The 22,494-nt window shown below is 42.9% G+C and overlaps 1 protein-coding gene and 3 non-coding genes across 4 annotated transcripts in view; 3 read left to right on the top strand and 1 right to left on the bottom strand.

Annotated features, from left to right (window-relative positions):
* LOC137315822 (zinc finger protein 239-like) overlaps window positions 1–22,494 on the bottom strand; it is a 118,407-nt gene that overhangs the window by 32,001 nt on the left and 63,912 nt on the right. The gene's annotated exons all lie outside the window — the stretch shown is intronic.
* Window positions 17,415–17,497, top strand: trnal-uaa (transfer RNA leucine (anticodon UAA)). Its single transcript has one exon. It is a non-coding gene; the product is annotated as a tRNA-Leu (tRNA).
* On the top strand, window positions 18,161–18,242 carry trnas-aga (transfer RNA serine (anticodon AGA)). The gene has a single exon. It is a non-coding gene; the product is annotated as a tRNA-Ser (tRNA).
* On the top strand, window positions 21,195–21,276 carry trnas-aga (transfer RNA serine (anticodon AGA)). Its single transcript has one exon. It is a non-coding gene; the product is annotated as a tRNA-Ser (tRNA).

Here is a 22,494-nt window from a genome sequence, read left to right as displayed (position 1 = left end):
GAATACAAAAGCAGGGATGTAATGATGGAACTATATAAAACGCTGGTAATTCCACAGCTGGAGTATTGTGCGCAGTTCTGGTCACCACATTACAGGAAGGACGTAATTGCTCTGGAGAGAGTGCAGAGGAGATTTACAAGAATGTTGCCAGGGCTTGAAAATTGCAGCTACAAGGAGAGATTGGATAGGCTGGGGTTGTTTTCCTTGGAGCAGAGGAGGCTGAGGGGAGACTTGATTGAGGTGCACAAAATCATGAGGGGCTCAGGTTGAGTAGGCAGGAAGTAACTGTTTCCCCTAGCGGAGAGTTCAAAAACAAGAGGAAATAGATTTAAACTGATTGGCGGAAGGATTGGAGAGGACATGAGGAAAAGCTTTTTTTACCCAGAGGGCGGTGGGTGTATGGAATTCTGTGCCCGAATTGGTGGAAGAAGCAGGGACCCTCAACTCTTTGAAAAAGTACCTGCATCTGCACCTAAAGTGCTGTAAGCTGCAGGGCGACGGACCATGTGCTGGGGGGTGGGATTAGAATGGGCACATGGTTGTTCTTCGAGCTGGCGCGGACACGATGGGCCGAATGGCCATCTTCTGTGCTGAATCTTTTCCATGGTTCTATGGTTCTATCCCTTTTCAAAGCACTGATGTTGTCGCCCTTCCCGTTAGGTATTTTCAGCGCTGAATTTCATTTGCCCCTTTCTATAACTACTTTAATCCAAATTATATTATGATCACTATTACCCAGATGTTCTCCCAATGAAACTCAGTCCACTTGCCTTACTTCATTCCATAACACTGGATCCAGCACCGCCTCCTTCCTCTTTGGGCTAGAAACATACTGATTAAGAAAGTTCTACAAAACCCATTTTAGGAATGTTTCACCCTCCTTGCCCTTTACGATGTTCCAATATCTAACCCGAAGACAGTTTCCCTTCCTGGGCTTCATTCGATTGAATCTACACTGTGCTCTCTATGGCTTTAATGTAGTTTATATAATGGGATGCACAAAGCTGCACACAATACTCTGGAATTGTGGGCCAACCCATGTTTTGTACAAATTTGTCATTGCTTCTTTATTTTTGGACTGTGTGACCCTACTTATAAAATTCAAAATGCTGTTTGCATTTGTTTATGATTTATGGAGCTGCCGTCACAATTCCATGGAATTATACATTTAAGTACTGAATTCTCACTTTTACTCAACATCATTCGGCGTCTTTTCATTGACTGTATACACAAATTCATTGATTTGCTTCCAATATCTATCACTTTACATTAACATACAACTGCCTCGTGTCTGCTCAATCCAGCCAAGCTGCCTGCATCGTTCTTTAATGTTGTTATCGTCTTCCTCATATTTTGCCAAACCCAGCTTTTGCTTCTCAGCAAAATTAGAGATTGTCTAAGTCTAAATCATCTCTAGAAACAGTGGGAGTTAGTGGGGTTTGGCACATGGACATTCCTTGATTAACCCGAGCACTGCTACCTGCTCCACAGTTTTAGATCTGATGATGGATTCTAAGAGTTTCTCCACAAACAAGATTGGAACCTTTGGTCGACACGTATCCAGTGGATTTCTCTCTCCTTCCCGTACCAAAAACAACAATCTAATTTCATACCAAGACACCACAATGTCAGAACATACGGGGCCTTTCTCAATCAGCCCCAGGGAGCAGTGATATCGCAGATTTGATGGCAAAAAGTGAAACAGCCCCTAACCGAAGAGACTAACTATTAAAGCTTCATCCGAGTCATCAGCCAGGGTGCAGTAAAATGAGTTATAACCAAAGAGAAATAAGACAAATAATTAATAAATCTTCATCTTAGTAACTGCAGCTGGTTTCATCTTAGATAGCAGACTCCCTAAAGGTTGCCTCACAGTGGGACAAACCTATTTCAATGTGCTGTGTGTGGACAAACCAATTTATGTTGTTCGATCAAAAAGATTTCTCCGAGTAGCTGCCGATGTTAATGTATCTCATCAAATCCGCCTATTATAGAAATCTCTTTCTGATACAAGAATATTAGCCCAGAAATTACTTTTGCTCATACTGTGGACAACGAATGAACACATTGCAATGAAAATCAACAACAACTTGCATTCACAGACCGCCTTAAATGTAATAAACATTCCCAAGGGGATTCACAGGGGCTGGAAGTAAAACAGGCACAAACGGAATCAGGAGGGATGAAGAAATCCATTGGCAAGGAGGGTTTAAGGGGGGTGTAAAACGAGAGACGGAGGGGATAAGGTTGGTTTTAGTTGTGTGAAGGAATGGCCACCAATGGTGGGATGAAGACAGAGGAGGATGGTAAAGTATAACAATAACTACCTGGATTGATAAAGCGCCTTTAACATGGATGAAAATTAAAGGTGCTTCACAGAGATATTATCAGACAAAAATGGACCCCAGCCAAAGAAGGAGATATTCGTAGAGGGACAAAAGCTTGGAGCAAGTGATGGGTAGAAAGAAAGAAAGAAAGTTGCATTTTTTAGCGCATTTCACGATTTCACTATTTCCAAAGTGCTTTGCAGCCGAAGAAATACTATTGTAATGGAAGAAACACAGCCGCCAAACTGCACACAGCAAGATCCCACAAACAGCAATGTGAAATTTAGCAGATCATCTGGTTTTAGTGATGTTGGTTGAGGCATAAATATTGGCCAGATCACCGGGGAGAACTTCCCTGCTTTTCTTCCAATAGTGCCATGGGATTTTGTACATCGACTTGAGGGGACGGACAAGTCCTCGGTTTAACATCTCATCTGAAGGACGGCACCTCTGACAGTGCAGCATTACCTCAGTACAGCACTGAACTGAAGATTTCGTGTTCAAGTGTCTGGAATGGGTCTATGAACCCACAATCTTCACAGCTTCCAACTCCGAGGCAAGAGTGCCACCAACTGAATCACAGCTGACACCTGAAAGGGAGTAATGGAGATGGGGAGAGTTTGGGAACACATTCTGGGGCGTGGATGTGGCTGAAGAATAAGCTGCCAAAAGTCGGCCAAAGATAGTGTGGAGACACAAGCAGCCAGGGGTGGAGGAGAAGAGAGAGGGCTGTAAAGCTGGGGGCGGTTGCAGAGATAGGGAGGGGTGAGGCTCTTATATATTTAAGTTTCTAAGAAAGTAAAAAATAAAAACTTAGGAGACTGGAAGCCAATGCAGCTCAGTAAGGGCTTGGATGATTGGTGAAGGAGTTAGTCAGGGAAAGGTTGCAGACAGCAGAGTTTTGGATGAGTTGAAATTTTTGGAGATGCCGGAGAGGTGAACAAAGGCCAGAGAGGGTAGAAAGGCATGGTAAGGGTTTTAGTAGCAGATTGGCAGGGCGAGTGGAACGGGAGTTATTCCGGACCCGGAAGTAGGCGGTCTTTGTGATGGAGAGGATCTGGGGTCAGAAGCTCAGCACGGGGTCGAATACGACGTCAAAGTTACGATAAGTGAGGAATCTCAATGGGGCACTTTCAGTCTCCGTCCCCTAATATCACCCACAGTCATTTCTAGGTTGCAATCCTCAACCTGCCCTTTAACTCTCCTCGTGATAGAGACTCAGAATTCATATTATAACTGGTAAACTGCAGGACCAGAGTGAAACGGGTCTGGTTGAGACCCTGGATTTGATGGACACGGCGGATAAATCGGTATAAATTTTAAATGAATCGCAAAGAGTGAACATGGCCAATACAATTATATGAAAACTGTAAATGAAGCCGCTCATTATTGTTGGATCAGTCCTGTATGAGCACAGATTTTAACTTTATTCCTGAGAGAGGCCTCATTAAGATAATGTCATGGACTTTGAGATGTTTGTGTTGCATCCACCACATTATTTATATCGGAGTCAAAGCTGCTGATGTCATGTGTTTGTTTAAGTGACTGTAACTAATAGCAATGATCAGGAGTATAACCGTGTCAGTGGAGTCTTGTCCCCTGTATAAATCAGGGTTCATTGGAATGTATCAGCTCAGAGCACCTGCCGGAGTTATGGTTTCCAGAACAACGGAAGTGACTGCTTCTCACAGAAATGGAATATCCAGTAATTTATCAGATAGAAGATATTTACTATCCTGCCCTTGCAGTAATTGGAGTGCCGGGTAAGCTGTTATCTCAGCTGTTAATGGTGTAAATCGGTGATAACTGTGCTGCTGTACTTGGCAAAATATTTTTGCTCCCTGAATGTCTCACACAGTCGCCTGTTCTGTTCTACCAGTTGACTGATGGAGTCTCTGCTCTTTCAGTTACAGGACTGATCAGTAATGATCCTTGTATATCCAACCCTGCCCTTGTTACTGGATAATTGTCTGCACTAAGTGTACTGTTCAATAATGGCATCTCTTCAATTGTAAACTTTCGGTCTTGCAGCAATTCCATTATATCTGTAATGAACTTTTTATGTCCAACCCTGCCATTGTCACTGAATTATTCTCTGTACTAAATGTATTGGAATCAGGTGTCTGGGCTAAGAGCTGGTATCAGACCATCAGGAGCTCGGAACAGTTTCATGTTGTGGAAAGAACGTGTCCTGCAGTATTTTTTCAAAAATGTGTTTTGAGTGATTGATGACGAGACAGCTCACGGTCTCAGTGTTACAAGGAGGCAGCGCAATGTCCTCCCTCCCCAGTAACATGGTTCAGCTTAACTGGGATTTCAATGTATTTATTGGTTCTCACTCTTATGAAATATTATTTCATTGTGTGTATCTGGCGCAGCTCCAAAGTTCTGGCTACTGAACTGAGTTTGCTGCTGACTCTTTCACATCTCCTTCTCTGTATCACGGTGGATGAGTTCATTGTAAAATGCAATGTTTTGAGGGTATGATAAATCAGTTTGCACTGTATCCATTGGAATCCTGAGCCCTTCTATTTATCTGTCGATTTTTTGCAGCAGCGGTGATGTTGGCGTTTTGTGAATTGAACAACAGCTCCATCTATTGGTGTACTTTATAATTACAGGAGAAGGAATTTCAATTATTGTGAGGTCTGTCTGGAAGAGACATTTGATTCTGTTTCTTCCATGATTTGCAGATGAAGTTAACAGTGTAGGTGAACAGGTGGAGACTTGGATCTTCTGTAGTAACATTAAACTATTCCACAGAGGATTCACAATTTAACAAACTGAAACTGAGAATCGGATCCGTGGAACACGGCGCTGGTGAACAGAATGCGCTGCAGGATGTTAGGATTGAATCGGATGTGAAAAGGGGCATTGAGAAAGAGTAGAGATGGCAGAATAACAGATAGAGAAGCGATAGAGACAGAGACGGAGACGGAAAACGAGAGGGAGGGGGAAAAAGAACATGAGAAGAGAGAGAGAAAGAGAGAGAGAATGGGAGAGAGACAGAGATAAAGCGGTCATGCGGTGAATCATTCATCGGAATGAACTGTTGAAGCTTCCAGTGCAATTATGAAGAGGTAATGTGACTTGAAGATGTCAATAGGAAGTTGTCAGATTGTGAGAGTTTTATTGCACTCTCGCTGAGTGTGTTTATCGCTATCAGGACCTCAGTCTATTTTGGTGATTGTTACTTTTCCTTATTCACTGACTGAATAAATAAACATAATTCAAATGTATTTAAAGAATAGAATTCGTGATTTCTTGATCCTAATGAATTATTCGGATACTGTATTCAAAAACTCAGAATCAGCAGAATTCACTGAAGAACGTGGTTGAATTAATTCATAACTTTTAATTTAGTTTTAATTGAATGTGCAAAGTAAATTTAATGAACACATTTTACATCCAACGAGCTGTTCCCTGACACCAATAACCACTGAAGTGAACCGTTCAGTGTATTAGTTGGATTGTGTTAGTGGGACCGATAGATTAGATTTCTTCTCACACTCTGCTGCAGTCTCTCCCTGTGAATCCCAGCCTCTCCAACCACCACATTGAATCCTCTGTCTCCTCATCCATTGCTTCAGTTTATCCGCTTTCCCAAACAATCTGTTCCTAACTCCCCTCCTGCTCCGACATGTCCTTTTCCTTGTCTCCCTCCCAATCTCACTCATTGCCTCTGTCTCCAGCTGCCTCTTCCAATCCGATCCGAAGCCTCAAACTCACGGCCACCGCTTTCGGCCTTTCCCCGTTTTGTGTCAGCCTCTGTCGGTTCTCTTAACCCAGGGCAACAAACCAACTGCACCGCCCCCTGTCCCCTCACCTTTCCGGCCTTCGCTCTCTTTCCCGTCAGTCTGGAGCCCAAATTCGGCTTTAACCCGTTGGATTCCCGCTCGGTAAAACTCCTTCTCCCTTCCCCACCGGCACTGCGCTCTCACTCGGCCCTTCCAGTGGATCCGGTGCTCATTTATTCACTTTCTTTATCGATTTCACAATTCATTATTGATCATTGAGTTTATAAACATCTCTCTGCCCGAAAGCGCTGTCCAGGTGAATGAATCAGTTTCCACCGTTCGATGCAGCAACTAAGCTGGAAATTTAACCCCAGATCCTGTCAAATTGCTGTTTTGGCTCCAGGTCGGATCAGTAATTTCTCTGCTTCCTTTTCTCTCTCTTACAGTTAACTTGGTGGCGATTGTGATCCTGTCCCGAGGAAAGTGCGGGCTCTCCAAGTGTGTCAGTCGCTACCTGCTGGGAATGGCAGCGGCCGATCTCCTGGTCGTTATCACTGATCCGATATTGACACGGGTTGGTCAAATTTATTTCCCCAATTCATTCTTGTTCATTACTCCCGTGTGTCGTCCCATTATGTTCTTGGGTTCTGCAGCCACGGTGGTTTCTGTCTGGCTCACAGTCGCTTTCACCTTTGATCGATTTGTGGCCATTTCTTGTGAGAATCTTAAAACAAAATATTGCACCGAGAAAATGGCGGCTGTAGTTATAGGAACAGTGAGTGTGTTGGGCTGTTCAGAGAGTGTTCCCTGGTACTTTATATATGAACCTTACCTTATAATTGATAATGTTCCCCGGGATTGTGTCTTTAAACTGAACTTCCGCACTTCCCCAGTGTGGACCGCATTTGAGTTCATTCACCTCATTTTAACCCCTTGTGCCCCCTTCTTATTGATTTTGCTGCTCAATGTTCTGACGGTCAGACGTATTTTAGCAGCCAGTCGAGTCCGCAGGGGACTCCGGGGCCGCAGCAATGGAGAGAATCAGAAGGATCCAGAGATGGAGAACCGAAAGAAATCCATAATTTTACTCTTCAGTATATCGGGCATTTTTATCCTATTATGGGTGACCCAGGTTGTAAATAACATTTATCGGCGAATTACAGACATTCGGTATTTTAATTCATTCACTGACCCTCGTTATATCACAGAAGCCACATCAGGAATGCTGCAGCTTCTCAGTTCCTGCACAAACACGTGTATTTATGTCCTGACCCAGGCTAAATTCAGGGAGGAGCTGAAGAACGCGGTGAAATACCCACTCAGTCTAATTGTTAAATTAGTGAAATCATAGAAAGAGCTGAAGGGTTTCAAGCACTAGAACTATTTCTGGCCATTTCATACTCCACCTCCTGCACTTCCCACCGGATGGAAAGTAGATTTTATATTAGCTGAAATAATCTCAAATCTGATTCTTATATTACATCATATTGATAATCTGACCTATTGAGGCGTGATTCGCTCTGCAGACAACACATGAATTGTTGCTCAAACAGGCGGCACCAAAGAGCTCAGCTGGACTTCAACTAAATGGCCGCCCTGCAAAATGGGCAAACCTGTCAATGAAAGTAGGTGCTGTGGGCCTGATCGGAATGGGTGGACTCCATATAAATGGAGAGATAGAATGACAGAGATAGACAGACAGACAGACCAACAAACAGATAGATAGATAGATAGATAGATAGATAGATAGATAGATAGATAGATAGATAGATAGATAGATAGATAGATAGATAGATAGATAGATAGATAGATAGATAGATAGATAGATACATGGAGAGGAAGAGACAGGGTTACACATAGAGATAACCTTACAGATAGAGGCAGATAGAAAGGGGAATGAGAGACCGTTAGAGCCATAAACAGAGAGAAAAGCAGATAATTGAGAATGAAATCGTGAAGAAAGTGAAAGAAAGGAAGACGTAGAGAAAAAGAAATTGAAAGTGATTGACGAGCAGAAAGGGGCAGAGAGAAAAGGAGAGTTAACAAGTTCGAGAAAGACGGAAAGAAACAGAGTAAGTGATTTAGATGGAGAAACAGCTCGAGACAATCAGAAAGAAAAAGAAATAAACAGAAAAGAGGGAGAGAGGGAGAAAGAATAAAGGGCAGAAACAGAGAGGGAACAGGAAGATAAATAGAAAAGACAAGAGAGATGGAAAAAACATGGAAGGAGAAAAATATAATCAGAAAGAAATCCAGGGAGAAAAAGCACAAACAGGAAAGGAGCATCTTTCCATGAGAAAACAGAGACAGGAAATGATTAACACAGATTAAGGGAAAGAGAGAGAGTTTACCAGCGAGAGAAAGTTGAGAGAAACAGGTCGACAAATGGTGAAAGAAACTCACAGGTGCAGAAAGAAAGTGGACAGAAAGTGAGAGGCACACAAGGAAAATTACAAAGAGAGATTGAAACAGGGCGATAGAGACAAAAGAAGTGAAGCAAAGAGAACTGGAGAAACAGAAAGAATCAGTGCAAGAGAGTGACAGACAGCAAAAGAGACAAAGTGAGACAACAAAAGAAAGAGGCGGATATTTTCTGGTCTACAAATGGACAATGTAATTCATTAAAACGGAATTTGTACAGTGCCCTTTATATTAACACATCTCAAAACACTTTACACAATGAATTAATTCTGAACTGCGGAGACAGCTATGTAAATAAATATGTTTATGAATATAATTACTATATATGTATCTGAACAGAAGAAATGGGTATTTTTATGTTGAAAAAACATCCAATTTTACTGTTACTTTTTCTTCATTTGTATAAAAGATAATGTTGGACTAATGTGCAAGAATTAATTATGCATTTACGTCGTCTGCGTACAACCAAATTAAAGTTGATTGTGAATTCATAAAAAAGAAGGAGATGGAGAAAATGAAGAGAGAAATAAAGAAAAGGAGAGACAGAACAGAGAGAGTGAAAGGCAGAGCGAAAGAGAGAGAAAGAGTTGAAAAGGGGGTGAGAAGGCAAAAAAGACAGAGATAGACAGAGAGAGTGGGGAGAGAACGAGCGAGAGGGACAGCGAGGCAAATGGAAAGAAGAGATAAAGATGGAAGACAGAAACATAGAGATATAAAGAGAGAAGCAAAGGGTGACAGAGAACAATGTAGAAATGGAACAGTGATACAGAGATAGAAATTAAAAGAGGGTGAAGTAACAAGACAGAAAAATGCCAGAAAGAAGACTGAGAAAGATAAATATATTGACAGAGAGACAGAACCAGTGAAAGACAGACAGATAAAAAAAAGAGCAAGGTCGAGCCAGGAATGTGATTAACACACAGAGAGCACGAAATAATCATAAAACAACTCATTGTAATCAGCTTGGAGTGGGTGAGTGCAGACTCGCAGAACAGCAGCAGATGAAGCAGGCGAGCCAGTTAATGTCTGTTCTGGGGGAACAGATTTTGGGTTTAATTTTGACAGTTGTAAAGATGATGCCTGGAGGCTGCACAATAAAGTCGCTCAGTCTTGTGTAACTGACCCTGCCCTTTATTTACAGCAGGAGTTTTACCAGCTGCTCTGTACAGTGTGTAACTTTCCCAGTGACCTGCTGTATTCTGTATTAAATCAGCCTGTACTCTTACCCCTTCTGCTGTGTTAGTAAACTGGACAGGGTCCCACAGCACTGCAACAAAAAGCAAAATATTCCAAATCTGAAAGAACAAAGTTTATCGTTTCGGGCGTGGAGAATCTTCTTCATCAAAATTCTTCCAATCAGAAAAATAGACGTGGGCAATCTACACGTATATACATTAAAAAAAACAATATTTATGTATGCAAAAAGCACAAATCAAGAGAGGAATCATGGGTAGAGGGGTGTATCAGATTATCTCAGTCAAATGACCCCATGCAGAATGAGAAAGATAGAAAGTCTTGCATGTCAATCGCGCCTTTCCCAGTGTCACGTTGTCCCAAAGCGCTTTACAATCTATGACATACTTTTAACTGTACTCACTGTTGTAATGCAGGCAGCCAATTTGAGCACAGCAAGCTCCCATAAACAGCAATGAAGAACATGATGAGATAATCTATTTTAGGTCTTGGTTGAGTGATAAATATTGGCCAGGACATCGGGGAGAACTCCACTGCTCTTCTTCGAATAGTACCATGGGATCTTTTACATCCACCTGTGAGGGCCTCAGTTTAACGACTCAACCGAAAGACGGCATCTCCAACAGTGCAGCGCTCCCTCAGTACTGCACTGGAGTGTCAGCCGAGATTTTCTGCTCAAATCCCTGGAGTGTGAACTGTGGCCAGGCAAGGACCATTTTTTACCAATCAATATTTGAAAGTTAAGCGTCCAGCAATCAGGCATCAGCTCATGTAACCTGAACTCCAGGTTACAACATTTCTCTCAAAATGATAGCTGATTTTATTTTCATCCGCCATTTGTGCAGTGTCCATAAAATAAGGTAAACGGAATAAAATGAAAACAAAAAATATTCTTCATGATAACATGAATCAATACCAGCAGTGGTAATATAGGGAATGGCATCAAATAGGGAATGAGAGATGCATGTAACAAGGGCACTGTAGTAATCATGGGTGACTTTAATCTACATCTTGACTTGGCCAAACCAAATTGGTAATAATACTGTGGAGGATGAATTCCTGGAGCGAGTCTGAGATGGTTTTTTAGACCAGTACGTTGAGGAGACAACTCGGGAACAGGCTATCCCTAATTGGATATTGTGCAATGAGAAGGGGTTAATTAATGATCTTGTTTGCGTGGTCCTTTTGGAAAGAATGGCCATAACATGATAGAATTCTTCATTTCGATGAAACGTGAAATAGTCCAATCGAAACTAGGGTCCTAAATCTAAACCAAGGAAACGACGAAGAATGAGGAGTGAGTTGGCTGTGATAGATTGGGGATTACCATGATGGTGGATAGGCAATGGTTAACATTTAAGGAATGAATGCATGAACTGCATCAATTATACATTCCTTTCTGGCGCAAAAACAGAAAAGGAAAAGCGGCCCAAACATGGCTAACAAAAGAAATTAAGCATAAATTTAGATCCAAAGAGGAGTCATATAAAGATGCCAGAAAATGTAGCAAGACTGAGGATTGGGATCAATTTTTAATTCAGCAAAAAAGATTAAAAGGGGAAAATAGAGCATGAGAGTAAACTTGCAAGGAACGTAAAAGCAAACTGTTAAAGCTTCTACAAGTATGTAAAAATAAAAAGATTAGTGAAGACAAATGTAGGTGCCTTACAGTCAGAAACGGGAGAATTTATAATGGGGAACAAGGAAATGGCAGAGCAATTAAACAAATACTTTGGTTCTGTCTTCACGGAAGAGGACACAAGCAACTTCCCAGATATGCTCGGGAACCAAGGGTCGAGTGAGAAGGAGGTGTTAAAGGAAATTAGTGTTTGTAAAAGAATAGTGCTGGAGAAATTAATGGGACTGAAAGCCGACAAATCCCCAGTGCCTGATAATCTGCATCCCAGAGTATTAAAATAGTTCGCTATGGAAATAGTGGATGCATTGGTTGTCATCTTCAAAAATTGTATAGTTTTTGGAGAAATGTCTGCAGATTGGAGGGTGGCAAAGGTAACCACACGATTTAGAAAAGGGGGGAGAGAGAAAACAGGGAACTGCAGATCGGTTAGCCTAACATCAATAGTAGGGAAAATGCTCGAGTCTATTGTAAAGGATGTGATAACAGGACACTTCGAAAATATCAATGGGATTAGACAAAGTCAACATGGATTTATGAAAGGGAAATCTTGTTTGACAAACGTACTGGAGGTTTTTGAGGGTGTAACTGGTAGGATAGATAAGTGGGAACCACTGGATGTGGTGCATTAAGATTTTCAGAAGGCCTTTGAGAAACTCCCACATAAGAGATTCGTGTACAAACTTAAATCACATGGGATTGGGGTTAATATACTGGCATGGATTGAAAATTGGTTAACAGACAGGAAACAGAGAGTTGGAATAAATGGGTCTTTTTCGGGGTTGCAGGTGGTAACTCGTGGGGTACCGCAGGGATCCGTTCTTTGGTCCCCTGATTTGGATGAGGCAACAAAATGTAATATTTCCAAGTTTGCTGATGATACAAAACTAGGTGGGATGGTGAGTTGTGAGGATGATGCAAAGAGGCTTCAAGGCGATTTAGACAAGTTGAGTGAGTGGGCAAATACATGGCTGATGCAGTATAACGTGGATAAATGTGAAGTTATCCACTTCGGATGGAAAAACAGAAAGGCAGAGTATTATTTAAATAGTGATAGATTGGGAAACGTTGATGTACAAAAGGACCTGGGTGTCCTTGTACACCAATCACTGAAAGCAAGCATGCAGGTGCAGCAAGCAGTTAGGAAGGCAAATGGTATGTTGGCCTTCATTGCAAGTGGATTTGAGTACAGGAGAAAAGATGTCTCACTGCAGTTTTCAGGGCCTTGGTGAGACCACACCTGTTTGTGTGCAGTTTTGGCCTCCTTACCTAAGAAAGGATATACTTGCCATGGAGGGAGTGCAGCGAAGTTTCACCAGATTGATTCTTGGGATAGCAGCATTGTCGTATGAGGAGATATTCGGTCGACTAAGCCTGTATTCACCAGAGTTTAGAAGAAAAAGAGGGGATCTCATTGAAACGTATAAAGCTCTGACAGGGCTGGACAGGCTGGATGCAAGGAGGATTTTTCCCCTGGCTGGGGAGTCCAGAACGAGGGGTCACAGGCTGGGAAACGGAGCAGGACATTTGGGACTGAGATGAGGAGACATTTCTTCATTCAAAGGGTGGTGAACCAATGGAATTCTCTACCCAGAAGGCTGTGGAGGCCATGTCACTGAAAATATTTAAGAAGGACATTGATAGATTTCTAGACACAGAAGGCATGAAGGGGTATGGGGAGAGAGCGGGAATATGGTATTGAGATAAAGAAACAGCCATGATCATATTGAATGGCGGAGCAGGCTCGAAGGGCCGAATGGTCTACTCCTGCTCCTATTTTCTTTGTTTCTATGTTTCGATGTAAAAAGGAAGTGAGTAGCAAATGTAAACATTGGTCCCTTGCAGGCTGAGACAGGAGAAATTATAATAGGTAATCAGGAATAAGCAGATACGTTGAACAAATATTTTTTTTCTCTGTTTTCACAGTGGAAGAGACTAAAAGCATAACAAAAATAATGGGGAACCAGGGGGTAAAAGAGAGGAAGGAACTTAATACAATTAATATCACTGGACAAAAAGTACTGGACAAACTAATGGGACTAAAAGCCGACAAATCCCCTGAACCCGATGGCCAACATCCGTGAGTTCTAAAAGAGGTGGCTGCAGAGATAGTGGATGCATCGGTTATGATCTTCCCAAATTCTCTACATTCTGGAATGGTCCCAGTGGATTGGAATGCAGCAAATGTTATCCCGCTATTCAAGAAGGGAGGGGGAGAAAAAACAAGGAATGACAGGCCAATTAGCCTGACCTCTTGCCGTCGGGAATATGCTGGAATCCATTATTAAGGAAGTGGTAACAGGGCACTTAGAACATCATAATATGATTCGGCAGAGTCAACATGGTTTAATGAAAGGGGAATCGTGTTTGACAAATTTATTCGAGTTTTTTTGAGGATGCAACTAGCAGGATAGATAAAGGTGAACCAATGGATGTCGTACATTTGGATTTTCAAAAGACATTCGATAAGATGCCACATCAAAGGTTGTTGCACAATGTAAGGGTTCATGGAGTTGGGATAATCCATTCGCACGGATAGAGGATTGGTTAACGGACAGAAAATAGAGTACGGATAAATGGGTCATTTTCAGGTTGGCAGGCTGTAACTAGTGGGGTGCCGCAAGGATCGGAGCTTGGGCCTCAGCTATTTACAATCTATATCAATGGCTTAGATGAACAGACCGAGTGTAATGCATCCAAGTTTGCTGGTGATACAAAGCTCGGTCGGAAAGTAAGCTGTGAGGAGGACACAAAGAGTCTGCAAAGGGATATAGACAGGCTAAGTGAATGGGTAAGAAGGTGCCAGGTGGAGTATGATGTGGGGAAATGTGAGGTTTTACAATTCGGTATGAAGAATAGAAAAGCAGAATATTTTTATATGTTGAGAAATTAGTAAAATTTGGTGTTCAGGGAGAATTGGGTGTCCTCGTACAAGAAACACAAAAAGTGATTATGCAGGTGCAGCAAGCAATGAGGAAGGCAAACGGCATGTTGGCGTTTATTGCAAGGGGGTTGGAGTACAACTGTAAGGAAGTCTTACTACAGTTGTACAGGGCATTGGTGAGACCTCACCTGGAGTACTGCGCAGAGTTTTGGTCTCCTTATCTAAGGAAGGATATACTTGCCTTTGAGGCGGTGCAACGAAGGTTCACTAGATTAATTCCTGGGGTGAGAGGTTTGTCCTATGAAGAGAGGTTGAGTAGAATGGGACTATACTTTCTGGAGTTTAGAAGAATGAGAGGTGATTTCATTGGAATATATAAGATTCTGAGGGTGCTTGACAGGGTACATGCCGAGAGGCTGATTTCTCTGGCTGGAGAGTCGAGAAGTAGGGGGCATAGTCTCAGGGTAAGGGGTCGGCCATTCAAGACTGAGATGAGGAGGAATTTCTTCACGCAGAGGGTTGTGAATCTGAGGAATTCTCAACCCCAGAGGGCTGTGGATGCTGAGTCATTCAATATATTCAAGACTGAGATCGATAATTTTTTCAACTCTCGGGGAATCAAGGGATATGGGGATCGGGCGGGAAGTGGAGTTGAGGTCGAAGATCAGCCATGATCTTATTGAATGGCGGTGCAGGTTCGAGGGGCCGAGTGGCCTACTCCTGCTCCTATTTTATGTTCTTATGCTCTTATATTGCTTAATGCTTTATTTAAAAAAATTAAATAAGTGATTTGATTCCCAAACAGAATTAAAACGATGGGATTCTTGTCATTCTCCAGTGATTTGAACCGGCCATTCCATATCCAGACCCAGTGCTACCATCAGGCCATCAATGTCTGTTCATGGATTTCCAAGTGTCTTCTCTATAATTCGTGTTGGAGAGAATGTTCCTGTCACGTTTTCAACATTGGAATCTGTGTATTCAGAGAGAAAAATCCACGCGGAAGACCAGGATTCAATTCCCTGACAGGGAGGTTACACTTTTGCTGTCTTTAATAGATTCACTTTCATTTCTCTTGTAATTTACCTGCAATATTGGATGCGGAAAATACACTGAAAGACAAACTCGGACCATCCCGCTTTCCACAATTTAATTTCACTCATATTCCAGCGATTTTAAAAGCTGCTCTCTGCCTCACCCTTCACCTCGATATCAGAACCAACAGTTCATCTGTTTTTTGGTGGTATTGTTTGAGGAAAGATTATCGTCCAGGTTTCCAGCCATGCGCACAGCAAGGTCCCACAAACCGCAATGACAAAGTAACAGGTACATAATGCAGATGGGAAACGAGTGGAACTGAGCAGTATGAAAGTGTAACGGGATTAAATTAAAGAGCTGCCTGGAGTGGGGTTCACCCGGTTGTGAACCAATTGGATCTTAAGTTCTTAACCACTCGGCCTGGTACTTAATGACACTTTATTTACCTTTCCACGGGCCACTGGTGAAAGAAGATGAACGACCACTTTTCCATCTCTTTGTTGGATCATGTCCAGAGTCAAATTATGTGAGGAACGCGGGAGAGAGTGAGGGAGAGAAAGAAAGAGACAGAGACCCCCTCAGAAAAACGGAGAAAATGTGTGGCGCGCGCACACACCAACACACACACACAAACAGACAGAAACACATCGGGTGACTCAAACACACAGAGAGAGACAGACTATCGGTCATTTGGCACATTCTTTGTTCTATTTCCGTCGTCGATTTCGTGAAATCTTGCAGATCAATTCCAACGAGCATAAAACTCGAAGTGTTCAAAGCCGTGCATTTTTAATTCACTGAAGAATGAGAAGTTTGCTGCATGTTAAACCGCTGATCATGGCATCCGCAGTCGGCAGGATCTGTACCTTCGCGGAAAGATCCCAATGGATTTCTGATCCATCGCCTTAACCACTCGGGGATACTCAGCACCATCTCAACACATCGACAAGCATGGAGGCGTGGGGTTAAAATATTAGACTAAAAATCCAACGGGTTTATACCCGCGTGGGTTCGAAACCCATTTCTGATAACAGTTATTTCCGTTCCATTTTGATACTGCTCATTGAAACTCTTGTTCCATCTGCCTCATGCACCTGTTACTCTGTCATTGCTGTTTGTGGGGCCTTGCTGGTCGCAAATTTCCAAACCTGGACGATAATGAACACCACCAAAAAGCAGATGAACTGACCATCCTTTTCATTGCTGGATGTGAGATCTTTCTGGTGAATCTCCTCTCCGCCCTTTCCGATGTCTTTGTCTCTCTGTCTCTCCCTGTCCTTCACCACAACACGAACGAGGAACTGGCACAGGACGAAAAGTGAAGATTTTGAAGGAAGCAAAAGTTCCACTTTCAGTCGGGGAATTGAACCGCGGGTGCCCGAGTTACAGGCGAGGATACTCACCACAATACTAACGAGGAGCTGGTGTAATCTGGTGATGGACACTCACCACAGATGGCGTTGGACACCCTTCAAATTTCAGTGAATCTATTTTGAACATTTATTTAATGACAATTTGCGAAAATTCCTTCTTCAACTAACACCACCAAAACGCAGATTAACTGGCCATTCATTTCATTGTTGGATGTGGGATATTTCTCGCAAACCTCCTCTGCGCCCTCATCAGTGCCTCTCTCACTCTCCGTCTCTCTTCCTGTGTCTCGCTCTCTGTTTCTCTTTCTTGCTGTTTATCTCTCTCTCTCTGTTGCGAGCTGCTGAATCAGCCCGGGATTGCTCACAGCTCGATTCTGCGTCTTCATTTCTTGCACATTTTTCGGGCTCTGCCATCGAGGTGCAGAGTGAGGCAGAGAGCAGGTTTTAAAATCGCTGGAATATCAGTGAAATTAAATTGTGGAAAGTGGGATGGTCCGAGTTCGACTTTCAGTGTATTTTCCACATCAAATATTGGAGATAAATGAAAGTGAAGCTTTTAAAGGCAGAAATACCGGGACTTCGACATTGGAGAATTGAACCCTGATCAACCGCGTGACAGATGGGGATATTCAGCACGACACCAACGTGGAACTGGCGTGAGCAGTTGATGGACATTCCCCACAGATGGCGTCAGACACGCTTCAAATTTCATTGAATCCATTCCAACCATTCATTTGATGACAAAGAAAAGCGTAGAAGAAGTGACACTCAAGTACATTACATATAGCTCAAGATTCTGAAACGACCAGGATGGCCGAGTGGTTAAGGCGTTGGACTTAAGATCCAATGGGTTTATACCCGCGTGGGTTCGAACCCCACTCCTGGTAGTTGTTACATTTTGATACTGATCATTGACTCTCTTTTGCAATTTGCATCACAGAATCAGAGAAAGGTGACAGCACGGAAGGAGGCCTTTTGGCCCATCGTGTCCGTGCCGCCTCCATGCAAGACCAATCCAGCTGGTCCCACTACCCGCCCTATCCCCCTTGCAATGCACTTTTTTTTCCGTTCAAGTACTTATCCCTTTCCGTTTTGAAAGCCATCATTGAATCTGCCTCTGTCAGCCACTTCGGGATGCTGAATTAGACCGGGTCTCTTCACAACGCGACTCTGCCTTTCATTTCTTGCTCATTATTGTGGTTCTGACTTCGAGGTGACGCGGAGAGTGAGATTTAAAATCGCTGAAATATCAGTGAAATTATATTGTGGAAAGTGGGATTGTCCGAGTTCGTTTATCAGTCTTTTTATCACACGTCCAATGTTCGAGATAAATGATATCTTTAAAGGCAGAAGAAGTTCATCGTCCAGGTGTATTTGAAGCCAGGTCTACCATGTAATAGGTAGGGATAGTCACCACTTTCCAAACGAGCAACGAGCGAAAACAACCGACCCCCTCACCGACGGTTGATCCCCACACCAGTTCTGCGGCTCGGTGTCGCAGAGCGCTGGATTATTACGATTTTAAGTGAGCAGCATTGTGCTTTTAGCAAGTAGTCGTGGCCGAGTGGTTAAGGCGATGGACTAGAAATCCATTGGGGTTTCCCCACGCAGGTTCGAATCCTGCCGACTACGGTTTAGAGTTACCATTTTGTCATTTAATCTCTGCGTTTCAACCGATCCGAGTGTGTGCAAAATGAAAATCCATTGTCAAGAAGTCGGAGCAGGACATTCGCGGACTCATCATACAATCTAGAATAGTCAACATGGTTTTATGAATGGGAAATCGTGTCTGACAATTTTATTAGAGTTATTTGAGGAAGGAACGATCAGGGTGGATAAAGGGTAACCAATGGATGCAGTATATTTGGATTTCCAAAAGGCATTCGATAAGGTGCCACATAAAAGGTGATATCCCTGCTGCTTGTTATACTCCACGCTTGCACACACCCGTGCCTTCTGCCGCTTCCTGCCACTGCTTCTGACCTTTACCACGCAGAGAATAACAGGCACAAGATAAGAGCCCATAGATTGGGGATTTGCCAACTCACAGAAAACAAAGAGTCGGGATTAAAGGTCATTTTCAAAATGGCATTCGGTAACTGACGGATGCCGCAGGGATCAGTGCTCGGGCCTCAACTATTTACAATATGTATCAATGACTTGGATGAAGGGACAGAGCGCATTGTGGCCAAATTTGCTGATGATACGAAAATATTTGGAAAAGCAAGTTGCGAGGGTGACACAAAGTATCTACAAAGGAATATTGACAGGTTAAGCGAATGGGCAAACATTTGGCAAATGGAATATAAGGTGGGAAAAAGTGAATTCATCCACTTTGGCAGGAAAAATAAAAATGCAAAATATTATTTCAATGGAGAAATACTACAAAATGCTGCAGTACTGAGGGATATGAGTGTCATCGTACATGATAACACAAAAAGTCACCATGCAGGTGCAGCAGGTAATCCAGATGGCGAACGAAATATTGGACTATTGAGAGAAAGAAGAAGAAAATATTGACCATTTAATGATTCAACCGGAGCCGTTTTCCTGGGAGTCGGTTTTGAAAAAGGACACAGGCTCAATTTGTTCCAATCTGTTTCCTTCTTTGACCCTGTGATTCTCAAATCTGCGGGTATTGGACAGATAGAGGGAGAGAGACTGACACAGACTCAGACAGACCGAGAGAGTCTCTTTCTGTCCCAGTGTCTCTCTCTCTTTCTGAGTGTCTCTCTTTCCCACTCTTTTCTTCGCACCTCACATCACTTTATTCTGGATCTTAACTAACAGAGAGATGGAAATGTGAACAGTGAGTCTTCTTTCAACAGTGGCCCGTGGAAAGTGAAACAAACTGTCATCAAATAGGTCATTTCATTAAAAGTTAAAGCTGGAAACAGGTACGGACGGGGATCGAGCTCGCGCTTTTCTATTATAATGAGACCAACGCTTTTCCAATTGGCCACCGCACCCCACGAACCAAAAACGGATGATCATGTTCTTCATCGGGTGAAGTCAGATCAACAGCTTTCAGCAACTGATTGCGACAATCGACTGATTGAGGAGCATTGGATTTCGACTATTCCGCCTGAACTAATAATTTCATGACAGTTCATTTCACGGGCCATTGTGGAAAGATTCACAGAGAGAGAGATCGAAAGAGACAGAGAGAAAACGAGGGAGAGAGATGGAGACATGGGGAGAGAGAGATAGAGAGACCTTAACAGAGAGTTTTAAAATCGTTGGAGTATCAGTGAGATTAAATTTTGGAAAGTGGGATGGTCCGAGTTAGTCTTTCAATGTTTTTTCCACATCAAATATTGGAAATAAATTCCTTTCTGTATGTCTCTCTCTCTCTATTTTGAGCGGCTGAATTAGCCCGGGTCTGCAAACAGCTCGATTCTGCGGATTTATAACTTGCACATTATTAGTGTTCTGAAATCGAGGTGAAGAGTGAGACAGAGAGCAGGTTTTAAAATCGCTGGAATTTCAGTGAAATTAAATTGTGGAAAGTGGGATGGTCCGAGTTCGACTTTCAGTGTATTTTCCACATCAAATAGTGGAGATCAATGAAAGTGAAGCTTTTAAAGGCAGAAACACCGGGACTTCGACATTGGAGAATTGAACGCTGATCAACCGCGTGACAGATGGGGATATTCAGCACAACACGAAGGAGGAACTGGCGTGAGCAGTTGATGGACATTCCCCACAGATGGCGTTGGACACGCTTCAAATTTCATTTAATCCATTCCAACCATTGATTTGATGACAAACAAAACCGTAGAAGAAGTGACTCTCAAGCACATTACACACAGAGCAACATTATGAAAGGACTAGGATGGCCGAGTGGTTAAGGCGTTGGATTTAAGATCCGATGGTTTTATACCCGCGTGGGGTCCGAACGCCACTCCTGGTCGGTGCGGTTTGCGTTACATTTTGATACTGATCATTGACTCTCTTTTGCCATTTGCATCACAGAATCAGAGAAAGGTGACAGCACGGAAGGAGGCCTTTTGGTCCATCGTGTCCGTGCCGGCTTTATGCAAGACCAATCCAGCTAGTCCCACTCCCCCGCGCTATCCCTCTAGCACTGCAACCTTTTTCCTTTCAAGTACTTATCCCGTTCCGTTTTGAAAGCCATCATTGAATCTGCCTCCATCAGCCACTCGGGATGCTGAATTAGCCCGGGTCTCTTCACAACGCGACTCTGCCTTTCATTTCTTGCTCATTATTGTGGTTCTGACATCGAGGTGACGCGGAGTGTGAGATTTAAAATCGCTGAAATATCAGTGAAATTATATTGTGGAAAGTGGGATTGTCCGAGTTCGTTCATCAGTCTTTTTATCACACGTCCAATGTTCGAGATAAATGATATCTTTGAAGGCAGAAGAAATTCATCGTCCAGGTGTATTTGAAGCCAGGTCGACCATGTAATAGGTAGGGATACCCACCACAATACAAACGAGCAACGAGCGTGAACAACCGACCCCCTCACCGACGGTTGATACCCACACCAGTTCTGCGGCTCGGTGTCGCAGAGCGCTGGATTATTACGATTTTAAGTGAGCAGCATTGTGCTTTTTGCAAGTAGTCGTGGCCGAGTGGTTAAGGCGATGGACTAGAAATCCATTGGGGTTTCCCCGCGTAGGTTCGAATCCTGCCGACTTCGGTTTAGAGTTATCCTTTTATCTCTGCGTTTCAACCGATACGAGTGTGTGCAAAATGAAAATTCATTGTCAAGAAGTCGGAGCAGGACATTCGCGGACTCATCATACAATCTAGAATCGTCAACATGGTTTTATGAATGGGAAATCGTGTCTGACAATTTTATTAGAGTTATTTGAGGAAGTAGCGATCAGGGTGGATAAAGGGGAACCAATGGATGCAGTATATTTGGATTTCCAAAAGGCATTCGATAAGGTGCCACATAAAAGGTGATCTCCCTGCTGCTTGTTATTCTCCACGCTTACACACACCCGTGCCTTCTGCCGCTTCCTGCCACTGCTTCTGACCTTTACCACGCAGAGAATAACAGGCACAAGATAAGAGCTCATAGATTGGGGGTTTGCTCACTAACAGAAAACAAAGAGTTGTGATTAAAGGGTCATTTTCAAAATGGCAATCGGTAACTGATGGGTGCCGCAGGGATCAGTGCTGGGGCCTCAACTATTTACAATAGATGTCAATGACTTGGATGAAGGGACAGAGTGTATTGTGGCCAAATTTGCTGATGATACGAAAATAGGTGGAAAAGCAAATTGCGAGGGTGACACAAAGTATCTACAAAGGGATATTGACAGTTTTAGCGAATGGGCAAAAATTTGGCAGATGGAATATAAGGTGGGAAAATGTGAATTCATCCACTTTGGCTGGAAAAATAAAAAAGCAAAATATTATTTCAATGGAGAAATACTACAAAATGCTGCAGTACAGAGGGATCTGGGTATCATCGTGCATGAAACACAAAAAGTCAAAATACAGGTGCATCAGGTAATCCAGAAGGCAAACGGAATATTGAGAGAAAGACAGAGAAACCATTGACCATTTAACGATTCAACCGGAGCCGTTTTCCTGGGAGTCGGTTTTGAAACAGGACACAGGGACAATGTGTTCCAATCTGTTTCCTTCTTTGACCCTGTGATTTTCAAATCTGCGGGGATTGGACAGAAGGAGCGAGAGAGAGTGACACAGACTCAGACAGACCGAGAGAGTCTCTTTCTGAGTGTCTCTCTTGATCATTCTTTTCCTCGCACCCCACATCACTTTATTCTGGATCTCAACGAACAGAGAGATGAAAATGTGAACAGTGAGTCTTCTTTCAACAGTGGCCCGTGGAAATTGAAACAAACTGTCATCAAATTGATCATTTCATTAATATTTGAAGCTG

The sequence above is a fragment of the Heptranchias perlo genome, unplaced genomic scaffold (genome assembly GCF_035084215.1).
Source record: "Heptranchias perlo isolate sHepPer1 unplaced genomic scaffold, sHepPer1.hap1 HAP1_SCAFFOLD_56, whole genome shotgun sequence".
Lineage (NCBI taxonomy): Eukaryota > Metazoa > Chordata > Chondrichthyes > Hexanchiformes > Hexanchidae > Heptranchias > Heptranchias perlo.
The sequence above is the reverse complement of the archived record's forward strand: the minus strand, read 5'-3'. Positions and strand labels throughout refer to the sequence as shown.